The 14,290-nt window shown below is 35.3% G+C and overlaps 1 long non-coding RNA gene across 3 annotated transcripts in view; it reads left to right on the forward strand.

Annotated features, from left to right (window-relative positions):
* LOC140849898 (uncharacterized) overlaps positions 1–14,290 on the forward strand; it is a 187,943-nt gene that overhangs the window by 42,154 nt on the left and 131,499 nt on the right. The gene's annotated exons all lie outside the window — the stretch shown is intronic.

Genomic DNA, 14,290 nt, shown 5'->3' on the forward strand with positions numbered 1-14,290 from the left:
ATTAGTCTATCTTGTACTTTGAGTAGGTCTTTTACCAATGCATGATTTTGTAACATTATGCACTTATCGTTTGAAAAAATATTGGTTCACCAAGTTATGCAGAACTTCCAAATGCTGACACAGTTTATTAAACAATGTCAAAACCCCACATTCATTAATGTCACCAGTCCCATCCAAAAAGTCTTAAGTATTGGGAAACTTTCAAACTTAGGGTGGTTAGTATAAGTTTTCCAAAATATGAAATTCTTATTTGAAAGATTATATTTTATCACTAACAACAAATGTTTTCAATTATTTGAAGATGACAGGCTCATTTTGGTAATTTTGGAGAAAACGCCACCAGATCATCATGTCTGAAAACTACTTTGACCAGCAGTCATTCTTTCAAGTAAAAATGACTTTCCTATCTCTTCTCTTTCCCCATATACTAAACAGGAAGAAAATATGTTTGTTTTTACACCCATTATCTTACATAGAGGTTGGCACAGAGCATATGCTCAATATATGTTTTTGAATAAATGTTGCACAGTATCATGATAGAATTGATGTACTAGAATTGAGTCAGTTGCTCTTTTTGCCTAATGTTACCAAATCCAATTCAGAAAGCCACTGACCCTCTATTTCAATTTACCTATGTTGATATGGCTGCTTCGGTTTTATATATACATATTAAAATACATTAATTTAATGTGGTAATAATTTAATATATTTAATGTATAATTGTTACACCTTAATAATTATGTTATTGTTTTAAGGCAAAATTTATTTCAAGGAGTCAAGTTGCTCAGAAAAATGTTGTTACTATAAAAACCTTTATTTGCTTAAGTTCTCAATATTTCTCAAATTTGCTAAGATATAAAGCATAATTATTCCAACCACTTAAAAGAAAGGACAACTATATAATGAGATAGGGGTGTTAAATATTGCTACAATGGTTATCTAATGATAATTTATCCTATTTAAAAGCTTCCCTTTATAAAAATAAATAAATAAATAATCCTAAAGGATGACGCTGATATAAATATTAATGTTCAGCATTACAGAAAAGTTTGCTTCCTATTGTTTAAGTCCCATAAATCTAGTAAAATCTTGGGGTTTATTTAATGTTTTTTTAACTAGAAAAATATCAGAAGAAATGGTCACTTGGATAGTGAAACGCTTAAATAAAGTAGTTCATCACTTATGAATTGTGATAATTGATAAATACAATCACTGGGCCCAACTTGTGTCATTTCTTTAATTTAAGTTTACAGAAAACTATGTTGACTTAGTTTCAAAAATGTTCACATTTTATATTCAGTATTATTATTAATGGCTTCATTCTAGATATGTCTATACAAATAGGACAAAATGTAGACCTGAGTGCTTAATAGTGGAATTTGACAATGCAGACAGACAAACTGATTTTTTTCTCCCCTAAGCAGAAGATTTGGCAGCCCAATTTAGAGAATTGCCTTCACTCTTTCTTACTTAATTCTTGTAGATGGACAAATCACAAATGTATAATAATAGCTATTGTTTTGAGATAATGGAGTATAAAGTAGTGTGTGTGTGTTTATGTGTGTGTTCATGTCTGTGCATTCTCTGGAAATCAACGTAAAGACCTCCATTAGCCTGGAAGATTCATAGTTACAACCTAGGGTACCATTTCTTATGCCAGAAAGCTAGGCTGTGAAAAAGATTGCTGGTCTTAGTAAAACCTAAAAATACGTTCTAGGTTAGGATTGTCCTTTCAGATCTTAGGCAAATAATATTTTTGACTCTATACTTTCTTAGAAAATACACGTTTAGGGTGGAAGTAGCGTAATTCTCAAGCTAATCGTCATATTCTTCTAATTTTACTTTCAACTACTAGTATTGAATTGAATGTAGGACAACATGAACTGTTTGTATAGATAAATGAATCATTAAATAGATATAGTACTGATAAGTGAAAGTCTAGAAATGGCATCCAAACTTGTTATTCCTCATTATTCATCATGGGTGATGGAAAATGTGGATAAATGCTAACACCATAGACACACTTGTTAAAACTACAAAGTCGAATCAAATAGAATAAGGCTGGTAGTTCACTTGGACTTCTATTTGCTATGTAATCTCAAGCAAGTTACTTAACCTCTTTGACCCTCAGGTTCTTTATTTTAAAAATATGAGTAATAATATCTTGTGAACATCCAAGTAGATATCATATGTTTAAAAACATAATATAGCCCCTGATACAGTATATTTTCATTCTTTTCCTTTATGTCTTCCAAGATCATGTTCTTAAATTGATCAGCCCTTATTAATTAGAATTTAGGATAGCAATGAGGCTAAAATGCTAGGAAATTGCCCCAATATCACAGGAACTGAGGGTTTAGAAAAGTAAAAATATAATTTCTGAGCTCATAGGAAACTCACACTTTTAATAGGAAAGCAGCACTCTTTCATGGTTTGGTTACTTTCTGATGTATCAAAATTACTCTCCTAATTAAGTGGCAGTTACTGCCATTATAGATCATTATGTTTAAATGGAGTATCTGGAAGATGTCTCAATTAGACAGTCCTCCCAATTAAATGTGTCCTATAGGTTAATAGGAACCACTTCCTGTCCCTTGGATAGTGCTGTTTGGGAAAAATACCGAAGACTCAATCATTAAAAGGTCAAAATTTTGCTTCTCAGTTAACACCCCGTAAAGTGGAACTGAGAAAATTTGCCATGGCAGCTGTGGTTTTTGTCAGTCTGGCTGCCAATCAATCAAGACAACTGAATTCTGAGTTACACTATGTACACTTTGTGACAAATAATGTGTAAGGAGATCGACAACACTCTTTAAAAGAGTCAGCATCTGGCAGTTGGAATTATTTACCATATTATTTTTATTCAGGTTTGACACAGTTCACAAATAATATATGATTTTTAAAAATTAGACAAGATGAAACAAAAAGAGCAAATGCTGATGTGATTAATTCTAGAGGCAAGGGAGAACACTTCACATTTGATGGTGAGTTCATATAATATTATGCACAGTACAAAGCATTTTGCACTGTGGCCTTAAACAGCAAGACACTGAGAAATATTTTTTAGCCATGGAGTAGAAGATATTGAACATTCCTTGACTGCATTATTGCCATTAATGTCTGCATATACTAGTGATTTTTAAGTCACTGGGAATCTGGGGTTTCATGCACATTTATAGAGTGCAGATATCTAGGGCTAAAAATTTTGGATGCACTGAAGAGATGGTGTTTACTCAACTTATACTACCTCAAGCGATTTATAGCTTGGGAAGAAGCCAAAAAGGCAAACCTTTCTCTTTCTGAGCTATGCTACATATAGCCATGCATTTCTTTGGCTAAAAGAATAAAAAATTTCAAAGACAAAGATTGATGAGAAAGGCTTTAGAAGATGAGTCTTGTCCCCTTACCCCCTGGAAATGGTTTAGTTTCTTCAGGGCACACACATACACACACAAGAAAGTAGACAGGGAGAATATTTCCCCCAAAAATTATTAATATAATCTTGCCAAATATTCTGGAAAATCATAGCATTTTGCAACTTTTAAATATCAACACATAGCCAGAGTGGAAAGTAGAGCAAAACTTAAAAAAAAAAAAAGTCATTCATTTATTATGGACACATAAAGTTAGGTTTTACATTGTGAAAAGGAATGTATTCATATTACATATGTCAATGGCAGTCTTAACTATCCTCCTGATGTACTTCTCAGGAGCTCGGTCTACCCTCTAGCCTTGTTTGTATGTATCTTTAACATGCCTGTGATAAAGCTTCATATATTCTGGGTAATTTTCTTTTCTCAAAAACGGATATCAATTTTCAGAGTTAAGGAATGTGAGAAAATAACTGTTTCTTCATTTGGCAAATTTAACCTTTCCTAATTCACTAGGTGATGGTGATTCTTTACTGGCATTTAGTTTCTTTGTCAGAATATAAACATCTTTACATTTGATAAGGAGAACCTAAATAAAAAATAACAGTGCGTGTTGCTAATTAGACAGGACCAGTATTCTGGGAAATTGAGGATTCCAATCTCTCGCTCTCCATCAGGCTAAATCTTGGCAATCAAGGTGAGGTGCTGTGGTGGATGGCTTAACAGGAAGTTTCAGGGATGTGAAAAATCCAGCCCAAACCGATGTTTACATTTTAGAATGGAATTCTAAAAAGCACGCCCAATGGCATGATTCATGTGGCTGAACATGGTGTTAGGAATCAAGCTGGAGATTGTGGTGAATAGGCACATGTGCTGCTCAGATCTTATTTCACTGGAGGATACAGTACCCTCTCTGAAAGCAGGTAGCCTCCAGCTGTCAGCCCCTTCAGAGTTTTCCTCAGTTACAGAGGATTGTGTGGGTCAAAGTCACACTTTTCCTGGGGCAGTTCACATCCAGTGATGGGCCTGCTCAATGCTGGATAACTCTGAAAGGCTATTCTAATCCCAAATCTCCTGTGGGGTTGGCCGATCTTTTATAGGGTCTGCATCCCCATCTGACTTCCTCTCTGGCTCCTTCTGCTCCCTTCCACAGGTATTAATCTCCCAAATGTCATCTCAGCCTCTGCTTTTTGACACCCTAACTTGCAACATGAGCAATACCACCTTCCTGCACTACTGGGTTTCTAGATCTTTATCTGCTCCTTTTCTTTGATTGCTTTGTGTTTAATAGCTTCCGTTAGACACTGCCTTAAGTTTTAGGGACTTCTTTGCCTGAAAATATCTGTCCTTCTCTTTGAATCATACAGAAAATCCTGTATTCTAAGGCCTAACTTTTTAGTTCTACAATGCTGTTATCAAAGCTGCACTTGAGAGGATCTGTGCTCATTTGCACTTACGAAAAAATTATTCAGTTACTTAACTCATTTTTAAAAGAGATGGTCTTAACTACACATTAAGGAATACATTTTTATCAAAACATATAGAATTCCAGCAAAGCACTGCATTTTAATAATATTTTATTATTAGAATGAAAGAGAGCCAAAAATTAATGAGTTAAGCATCCAGCTAGAGAACCAGGGAAATAACGGAAAATTCCCAAAGAAATTATAAATAGTTAAAACAGATAAGAGTGGAAATTATTGAAATAGAACAGAGGTCAGTGAATTGTAGCCTGTGGGCCAGTTGGATATTTTTGTAAATAAAGTTTTATTGGAACACAACCACACCAATTCATGTACTATAGATCATGGCTGCTTTTATACCATAATGTCAGGGTTGTGTAGCGTTATAGAGACCATATGGCCCACACATTTGAAAATATTTACTATCTGACCATTACAGAAATATAAAACAACTATGATTCTGAGAAAAAAACATAAAAGTTTAATCTCTGAAAAAACTTATAAATTTACAAGCTTTTGGTGAGACTGAGAAAATAAGAGAAGGCACAAAAATAATTATTAGAAATGACAGGTTATAAACAACATTAGTAAAATGAAATTATAAGAAATGTATGCCATTAAATTTGAAAGCTTAGCAGCAGTGGACAAATTCCTAGAAAGATGTAACTAACTAAAATTGCTAACATATAAGACATATGAATGGTTTTGATAACCATTAAAATAAACTGAATTAATATTTTCCCAACTAGAAAATATTAGGTCCAGATGGTTTTCACAGGCAATTTCTTATAATGCTCAAAAAACAAAAAAGCTGGTAAGTTATTTAAGAAAAGAGAGAAATAAAAAAAACTTCCTTATTCATCTTAAGTGGTTTAAATAACTATTTCCAAATGTAAATGAGAGTATAAGGGAAATTATAGGCAAATCTCACATAAGAAGATGAATGCAAAAACTCAGTCAAATACTAGCAAAAATAAATTGTTACATATATAAAAATAACTTATGAAGTGCATTTCTCATTAGAAAATCAATTACCAGTCATCATATTAACAAATGACAAGAGAAAGTCACAGAATTTTCTAAATAAATGAATGAGATAGTTAATTTTTCATTCTTAACTTGACTGGGCCATGAGGTGCAAAGTGTTTGGTTAAACATTATTCTGGGGGTTTTGTGAGAGTATTTTTAGGTGAGATTAACCTTTAAATTAGTGATTTAGTAAAGCAACTGCCTTTCATAATGTCAGTGGGCTTCAACCAATATGTTGAAAGACTGAATAAAACAAAAGGTTTCCCCTGAGTAACAAAGAATTTTCCTGCTTGATTGCCTATAAACTGGAACATCACCTCTTCTAGTCTGATGGCCTTCAAACTTAGACACTGACTTTTCCTGGTTCTACAGCAGCCTGTCAACTTCCAGACTCAGACTTGAATGGGGACAATTAAATCAGATTTTGGATTTGCCAGCCTCCATAAGTCTATAAGCCAATTCTTATTCCCAATTTATCTATAGTTCCAATCCAATTACATTAAACATTTTTAACAAATTTTGGGAGATACTAAAATTTATACAAAAGGGCAAATGACCAAGAAATGATAAGATACAATCAAAGAAGGACAAATTGGTATGCTTGCTTCATGAGAAAATTAAAAATTATTAATAAAGCTATGGTAATAAAGATAGTGTAATATTTTTCAGGGCTAGAAGGAGACCAATGGGGCAAGTATGTACAGATCAGGAGAAATATATAAAAGTGTTGATAATAGTATTGTTTCACACTGGCAAAAATCTGGAAACAAGGGTCCATAATGTGACGATGGACAAAAGGAATATAGTCACATAGTGGAGTATTATACAGCAGTCAAAATGATTGAACTACTCAAACACAAAACAATATGTGTGAATCAGCAATACATTATATGAAAAAATCTCATAATAGTAAACATTTTACCCATTTTATAAAATAAAAAGAGATAAACTAAAATGAAATATACTTTTAAAGGGATACTTATGTATGCACTAAATCTGCAAGATAAGTAAAGCATGACAAGGATGATAAACATAAGATTCAAAGGATGCTTTCTTGGGTAAAGGAAGCCAAAAGAATAAAATGGTAGACAAATAATATAATTAAATTAGGTAATTTTCAAGATCCTAACTTTTTTTGGGGTGCGATGCTGGATTTTAGGTGGGGGCTTATGGGTGTTAAATACAAACATATATAATATGTAAATAGCTATACAAAATATAAATATATAAATAGCTATGCAAGAGCAGAACAGGCAATGCTAAGAGTATGTTATGAACTAAGGATTATAATCAACTCAGTTCTGGATGCCCAAAACATCCACAAAATGATAATAAAATTCTGATTTGATAGTGAAATACCTAACAAAAGATCTCAGATTACTTTTTGAAATGAACGCAAATCAAATTAAAATTACTAAAATAGATGCTTTTTTAAAAAAATCATTGCTATGGTAAGAGGCTATTACCTCCAACTAAACATCATTTTATTATAATGTTAATTCTTTAATTTTTAAAGCCTAGATGACACACATTTAGGATGAGCAAAAAACATCATTCGGAAAAAATATGCAACTCAATAAGAAGAGATATTAAATCCATATTTAATATTCTTTATTTACATGGCTCCTAGGAACCTGTACTCACTTTTGTCTACTTTGTTACTCCTTTTCAATTTCCCTTTTTGATCCTTCTATTGTCTCCAACTTGAGAGAACTGTTTGAAATGCTCATGACTTAGTCCTTGTTTCTCATCTATCTGTACTTAATTCCTTTGGAGTTTTTCTCCTAATGTATGACTTTAAATAGCATCCACATTTTGGTAACTCCAAATTGTATATTCCCAACCCAGACCTCTCTCCAAAGTCTAGAAATATGTTTCAAGTTGTCTACCTGATATCTCTGCTTGTCTGTCTAACAAACGTCTCAAAACAAGCTGTTAAAATTCATCTTTCCCCTGGAACTTCTCCACACATGGCCTTTTTTATCTAATCCAGAGGCAACTCCATCTTTGTAGCTCTCAGTTCCCAAACTCTGCAGTCAGCCTTGGCTATTCTCTTTCTCTCACCCTACATCCAATCCATTAGTAAAGTTGGTTAGTTCTGCCTGCACAAGCTAACATCACCATCTGGACTGATAGCTTCACTGACAAACCAGTCTCCCTTCTAAATTTGTTTTACTAAAACCTATTCCCAATAAAGCAGCCAAAGTGGTCCTTTGAAAACGTGATCATGTTACTCTCCAACTCAGCACACTGCAATGGATTCCCTTGTCACTCAGGGTGAAAATCAAAGTCCTTACAAAGGTCTATAACACCCTATATAATCCCATCTCTTCCCCTCGTCACTTCTTTCCTGTGCTCCAGCAAGCTGATCTATTGCTGTTCCTCGAATCCTCCAGGTACTGCTTCCCTCTAGCCGCTCTCTCCAAAGGTTCTTTCTCTAGATGTATGCTTGGCTAAAGCTTCAATTTTCTCAAGTCTTTGCTCAAATTTTGTTCTAGAGCCAGCCTTTCACCAGTGCATTAGAGCCAATTATTAAATATTCAGTGATTTTGCAAGCCACTCTTCAAAAGTTTGGTAGCTCGAAATTGATCATATGGGAGTATTTGCACCACTGAAATAAGGCTCACTCTGATCACCCTATTTAAAATCACAATTTTCATACTTTTATTCTTTAACTCCTGATTTCCCTTATCCTGCTCTACTTTTTCCTCTTTTATTGGAATGAAGTAGATATACACTATTATATTGGTTTCAGATGCACAATATATTACTCCATAATTATAGACATTATACACTTGTGCAAGCATCTAGTCCAATCTTTGCTTATGGGGACCTAAGCAATGAGTGACTCTTGGCCTTCCCAACAGGCAACTTAGTTTTCAAATGACTCCAGCATGTTGACCTGATAAAGAATATTTGAAAAATGTAAAGAGATGGCCAAAAAAAGCACCAAGTAAATAACATGTTCATACAGTTTTTCCTTGATCAGATACTGAGATATCTGGCACGCCAGGAGGAGTGAGTTTGTGTTTTTAAGTGTTCCCCTATTGGTCTTTCATGTACTCCCTGGCCAAGATGTAGTTTAAAGTCATTTTCATACTGTAATTTGAGGGATGCCAAAACATGAAATTATACCCACTTAAATAATTACATTTCTCTAGCTACAAATGATAAAATAAACATATTAAGTTCATGCACTTTGCTTGTGTTGACACAATGGTATTTTCTCCAAGGTCAGAAAAACATTTTGGAAATATGAAGCATTATATTAATACTTAATATGTTGGGAAATAATAGTTTATATAAAACTAGAAGTTTTACACAAAAGTGTATCAAACCAAATGGGAGGAAACTCTTTAAAAAAGACAAATTATAAATGTACCTTATCCTTTTTCCAGACATCTTCAAATTCAGCTAAATACCTGAAATGCTTTTGAAGTCTTGAACATGTTTCTCAAATTATTTTACTTTTGTAAATATAGAGAAGCTTGCCCAATTTTAATTTTTTTGGTTTATTACAATGTCTGTGGGGGAATCATTACAGATTAATAAAGTAAAACCTGGAGTGGGAAGGGATTCATACTGCAAATCAGACTGCATATCAGAAATAAAATTGAAAATATTTTGTAATGAAGATCCTAAATCTGTGAACTCTCATAAATCTAGTATGAACAACTTAACAGTCAGGAAGGGACATCTCTTTAGTAAGTCCCAGGCTTACAGAATTCTACCATTCCAAGTTCTTTTTCAGATTACTCACAGACATTTCTGCCGACATTACGATGGACTCTTTTCAAAATCCTAGGCATTTATTGTTCTAAAGTGTATCATAAAATCTTAGATCAACCTGCTAGCCTAAAGTCTCTGATACTTCATGACTGAAGCAAATACCCCACGGTTTCTGTAAGTCATTACCGTGGTCCCTCTGTCCTCTGAGCCCAAAGGCCCTGAGTCTAGTTCAGCACTCAAGCCGGATGACAGAGAGCTTGCTGATACCCAGGGGTAGGGTCAGCAAAGGTTTAGGGTTTGTGGTTTTTAGTTTGATCATTATAGCTACAAAATTGTTTGTCAGTTACCTATTGTGTTAGTCATGTGTTGAGGCTTTTTATCAGTTAGCAATATATTCTGCTGTAGATAAGCGAAAATCTACCTATGACAGTTTAAACAATTAAGGGTGTTTTGTCCCCTCATATTGTGAATGTCAATGGATGGCTGCCCAAAGCTGATGCAGATGTTCGACAATAGCATCTGGGATGCAGATCCTTTGCTGTGCTTAGCATTCTGTCCTTCATTTGTGTGCTTGTCATTTCTTGGTCACAACACGACTGACATACCAACAAGCATTATGTCTACCTACCAGGCAAGAAAAAGGAAAAGGGGCAAAGATCTATGCCAGCCATGCATGTTCCTTTTTATTAAGAAAGAAAAATCCTTCTAGAAGCTCAGTCTTGACTTCCTCTTATATCATATTGGCAAGAAATCAGTTGCAAGACTTCTTCAGGATGAATAACCGACCAAAGAGAATCTGACAGCTACGATGGTGTAGACCAAGGGTGATTTACTCCTTTGCCTAGGGTAAGAAAGAGAAGCACTTGGTACCACAAGCACTGCCTGAGCAATGCAGGGCTCTGTCCATAGGGAGAGGTTACTGGGGATTGTGCAGGCAATGGACAGATGCTTTTATATCCACAATTCTGCCTCATTCCTCTTCAAATTAAATCACTAGCATTAGCAACCAGCACATAAAGCCAAAGTTCAAAGCACAACTATGCTGAGCTGAAGACATGCTTGCGTCCACTTTTATCTGCTACCTAGGTTTTAGGTAGGAAGGGTTCTAAATGACATCCACAGTTACTGACAACTTAATTTGTAAATATACCTGAGTTTCATGGTATAAATGAAGTATAATACTTAAGACCTTGGCTTAGATTCTCAGTTCTGGCATTTTCTAGGTATGGGACTCTTGGAGGCATGTCAAAGAAACTTCAACGTTCTTATTTGTAAAGCAAGAATATTATTTACTTTGAGGCCCTATGCCATAGTGTGGTTGTAAAGATTAAAATATTTAATTGCATAGCACAGAGACTGGCATTTCATAAGTGTCCAGTATATGTTTGCAACTGGGATGGGTCAGATTTTACTATTCTTATTTCTGGGACCAAATGAAGGACTGAAGTGACCTCGACTTACTGTTCACTGTATATAAGGTGGCAGGAAGGAGGAGAAGCCTTAGTATGTCCAGTTCAGAAATTTAGGCATCAGTTAAGTTAGTAACTAATTTACTTATTTTTTTATATTAGCCTATTGTTCATCTGTCATGTAATTACAAAATGTAGGAGCAAATAAGCACTTCTTGCACACAAATTGGGACCTGTAGGAATCAGAGCTGTTCTAGGAGTTTTTGGGAGACAAAGAGAAGTGGGATTTGCTTGGATGCCCATTAAGCCAGTTGTAATGTACCTGCATTTTAAACTTTAATGTGAAAACAAACTCGTGCATATAAATAAATTCATACATACCAATCAAATTCTAAGCTATTGTCTATAAAGGGAGAGTTCATTATTTAATGATATTTGTAAGGCAGTCATATTAAACACAGAGCAGACCCCACCTTGAGCCCATTAGAACAGGTCACCTGATAGCTTCATTTCTAAGTTAGCATTGCAGAAATTACACTGGTCACCTATCATAAAAGCAAATCATGTAAACTGATCACAGATATAAGATAAAAAGAAAAATAAAATTCTTCAAAGGGCAAAAGGAATTACATATGAAACACAGAGCTTCAGGAGCATTGTAGTGATTTAAACCAAGAGACCTAGAGTGGTTCAGGCACTGCTCATGACTTTCAGATTTTGTTAGCCTGCTTTTCAAAAATGTTAAAATAACCCTCCCAATGAAACATGCCATGCTACTGGGATTTCACTCAATACCACAACAAGTTCATTAAGAAGAAAGCCTAAGACAACCAACAGAGTGTCCAACAAACTTTACTGAACACTTATCCTGTGTGGCGCACTACGGGAAGGTTGTAGAGGGCAAATTTTATTTCCGGCCATTTAGTTTTTTAAAGCTCATGTTGGAAACTGCTAAGTAATTGCCTTCTTTCTTTGACGTTAAAATGTAAAATCTGTTACAGCTTTTAGACAAGTTTTCCAATGGATTAGAAGGGGGAAACATTTGCAGCTACAGAGCATTCCAAAGGGTGGAAGACAGCTTCCTGGGATTTTTCTCTAGAATTTGAAAAATCTAATTATTACATTTGGAAGAAACAAGTAGGAAGATTATGACAGGGCCTTGCTATGTTAATTACTTAGATAAAATAGACATCTTTATATAAAATATGTTCATCCTGTTCCCCCCAGTGTTCATATAGTTTCTATATCCCCACTGATGGGGATATAGAAGTTGTCGGCTTGTCTCCATCATTCTGGGTGAGAGCTCCTGGTTCACAATCCAGTTCCTTGGTATAGTTTCACTAGCATTCATTATGCCAAGAGAAGCTATTACCACTTCATTTTCTGTGACATCACCCTTCTTCCAGCTTGGCTTCCCTAAACCCACAGTTTGCAGTTCCTTTTGAAGTAAAGAGTGCCAACAATGTGGGCTTACTTTAGCCAAAAGTTGGCTTTTTAAACTGTTCCATACCCAGTAGTTACTGCTTTCCCACACAGCGCCCTGTGTAACCAGCCAATTCTGGCCACCCAGGCCTGTCCACCATCATGTTTTCTCACTTCCTCTTTCCACCGTTGTACAACACCAAATTTTTTCTGATCAGTGTTAACAACCAATGCTTCAAATATCCATCTTTTACACTAATACCTGGTAGATCTAAGAAACTGAAGGTCTAATGGCAGCACGCTGGGGAAGGCTTCCCTACTAGCAGAGTTCTTTTCTGTAAGGTAACACAAGGGTATTTACACTTGTCCTGTAAACACCATGTCTCCACCCTTGCTCATCCAATACAGAGAATAATCCTTATTAAGAAATACTTAAATCCCTATTAAGCAGTACTTAATCTTCTGAATTCTTATTGACCTGTTCATAAGCTGTACCTTTATTTTTCTTGTCTTTCATTTATGAGTTTTGTGTAATCTATTTTTTTTCCTTTTATAGCTTTTTGGTAGCTTAAAAATGAATTATCCATGTTCAGGCATACCTTGGTCTGTTGAGTCTCACCTTATTGCATTTTTGTAGTTACTGCATTTTTATGAGTTGAAGGGATGTGGAAACCTTGTGTCAAGCAAGTCCATTGCTGTGATTTTCCCAACAGTATTTACTCACTTGTGTCTCTGTGTAACATTTTGGTAATTCTTTAAATATTTCAAACTTTTTCATTAGTGTTGTATTTGTTATGGTGATCTTTGATCATTCATCATTGATATTACTATTATGCTTATTTCAGGACCCCATGAACCGAACCGATATAAGATGGGGAATCGAATTGATAAATGTGTGGTTCTGACTGCTCCACCCACCAGCTATTTCTCCATCTCTCTCCCTCTCCTTGAGCTCCTATTCCCTGAGACACATGGATATTAAAATCAGGCCAATTAATAACCCTACAGTGGCCTCTTAAGTGTTCAAGTGAAAGGAAGACTTGCATGTCTTTCCCTTTAAATGAAGACCTAGACATGATTAAGCTTAGTGAGGAAGGTTTGTTGAAAGCTGAGATATCCCAAAAGCTGGGCCTCTTGTAAAATCTAGGCCTCTTGTGCCAAACAGTTAGCCAAGTTGTGACTTTAAAGGAGAAGTTCTTGAAGGAAATTAAAAGGGCTACTCCAGTGAACATGGATGATAAGAAACCCACAACATTCCCTTAAGCCAAAGCCTAATCCAGAGCAAGGCCCTAACTTTCTTCAGTTCTGTGAAGGCTGAGGGAGGTGAGGAAACTGCAGAAGAAAAGTCTGAAGCTAGTAGAGGTTGGTTCATGAGGTTTAAGGACAGAAGCCATCTCTATAACAAAAAAAGTGCCAATGGAGAAGCTGCAGCAAGTGATCCAGATGATCTAGTTAAGATCATTAATGAAGGTGGCTCCACTAAACAACAGATTTTCAATAGACAAAACAGCCTTCTATTGGAAGAAGGTACCATTTAGGACTTTCATAGCTAGAGAGAAGTCAATACTGGACAGGCTGACTCTCTTGTTCAGGGCTAATGCAGCTGGTGACTTTAAGTTGAAGCCAGTGTTCATTGGCCATTCCAAAAATCCTAGGACCGAACAACAAAGTCTGGATGATGGCACATATGTTTTCAATATGGTTTACTGAAAATTTTAAGCCCACTGTTGAGACCTACTGCTCCGAAAAGAAGGATTCCTTTCACAGTATGACTGCTAATTGACAATGCACCTGGTTGCCAAGAGCTCTGATGAAGATGGACAAAGAGATTAATATTGTTTTCATGACTGTTAACACAACATCCATT

This window comes from Manis javanica, chromosome 6, assembly GCF_040802235.1.
Source record: "Manis javanica isolate MJ-LG chromosome 6, MJ_LKY, whole genome shotgun sequence".
Lineage (NCBI taxonomy): Eukaryota > Metazoa > Chordata > Mammalia > Pholidota > Manidae > Manis > Manis javanica.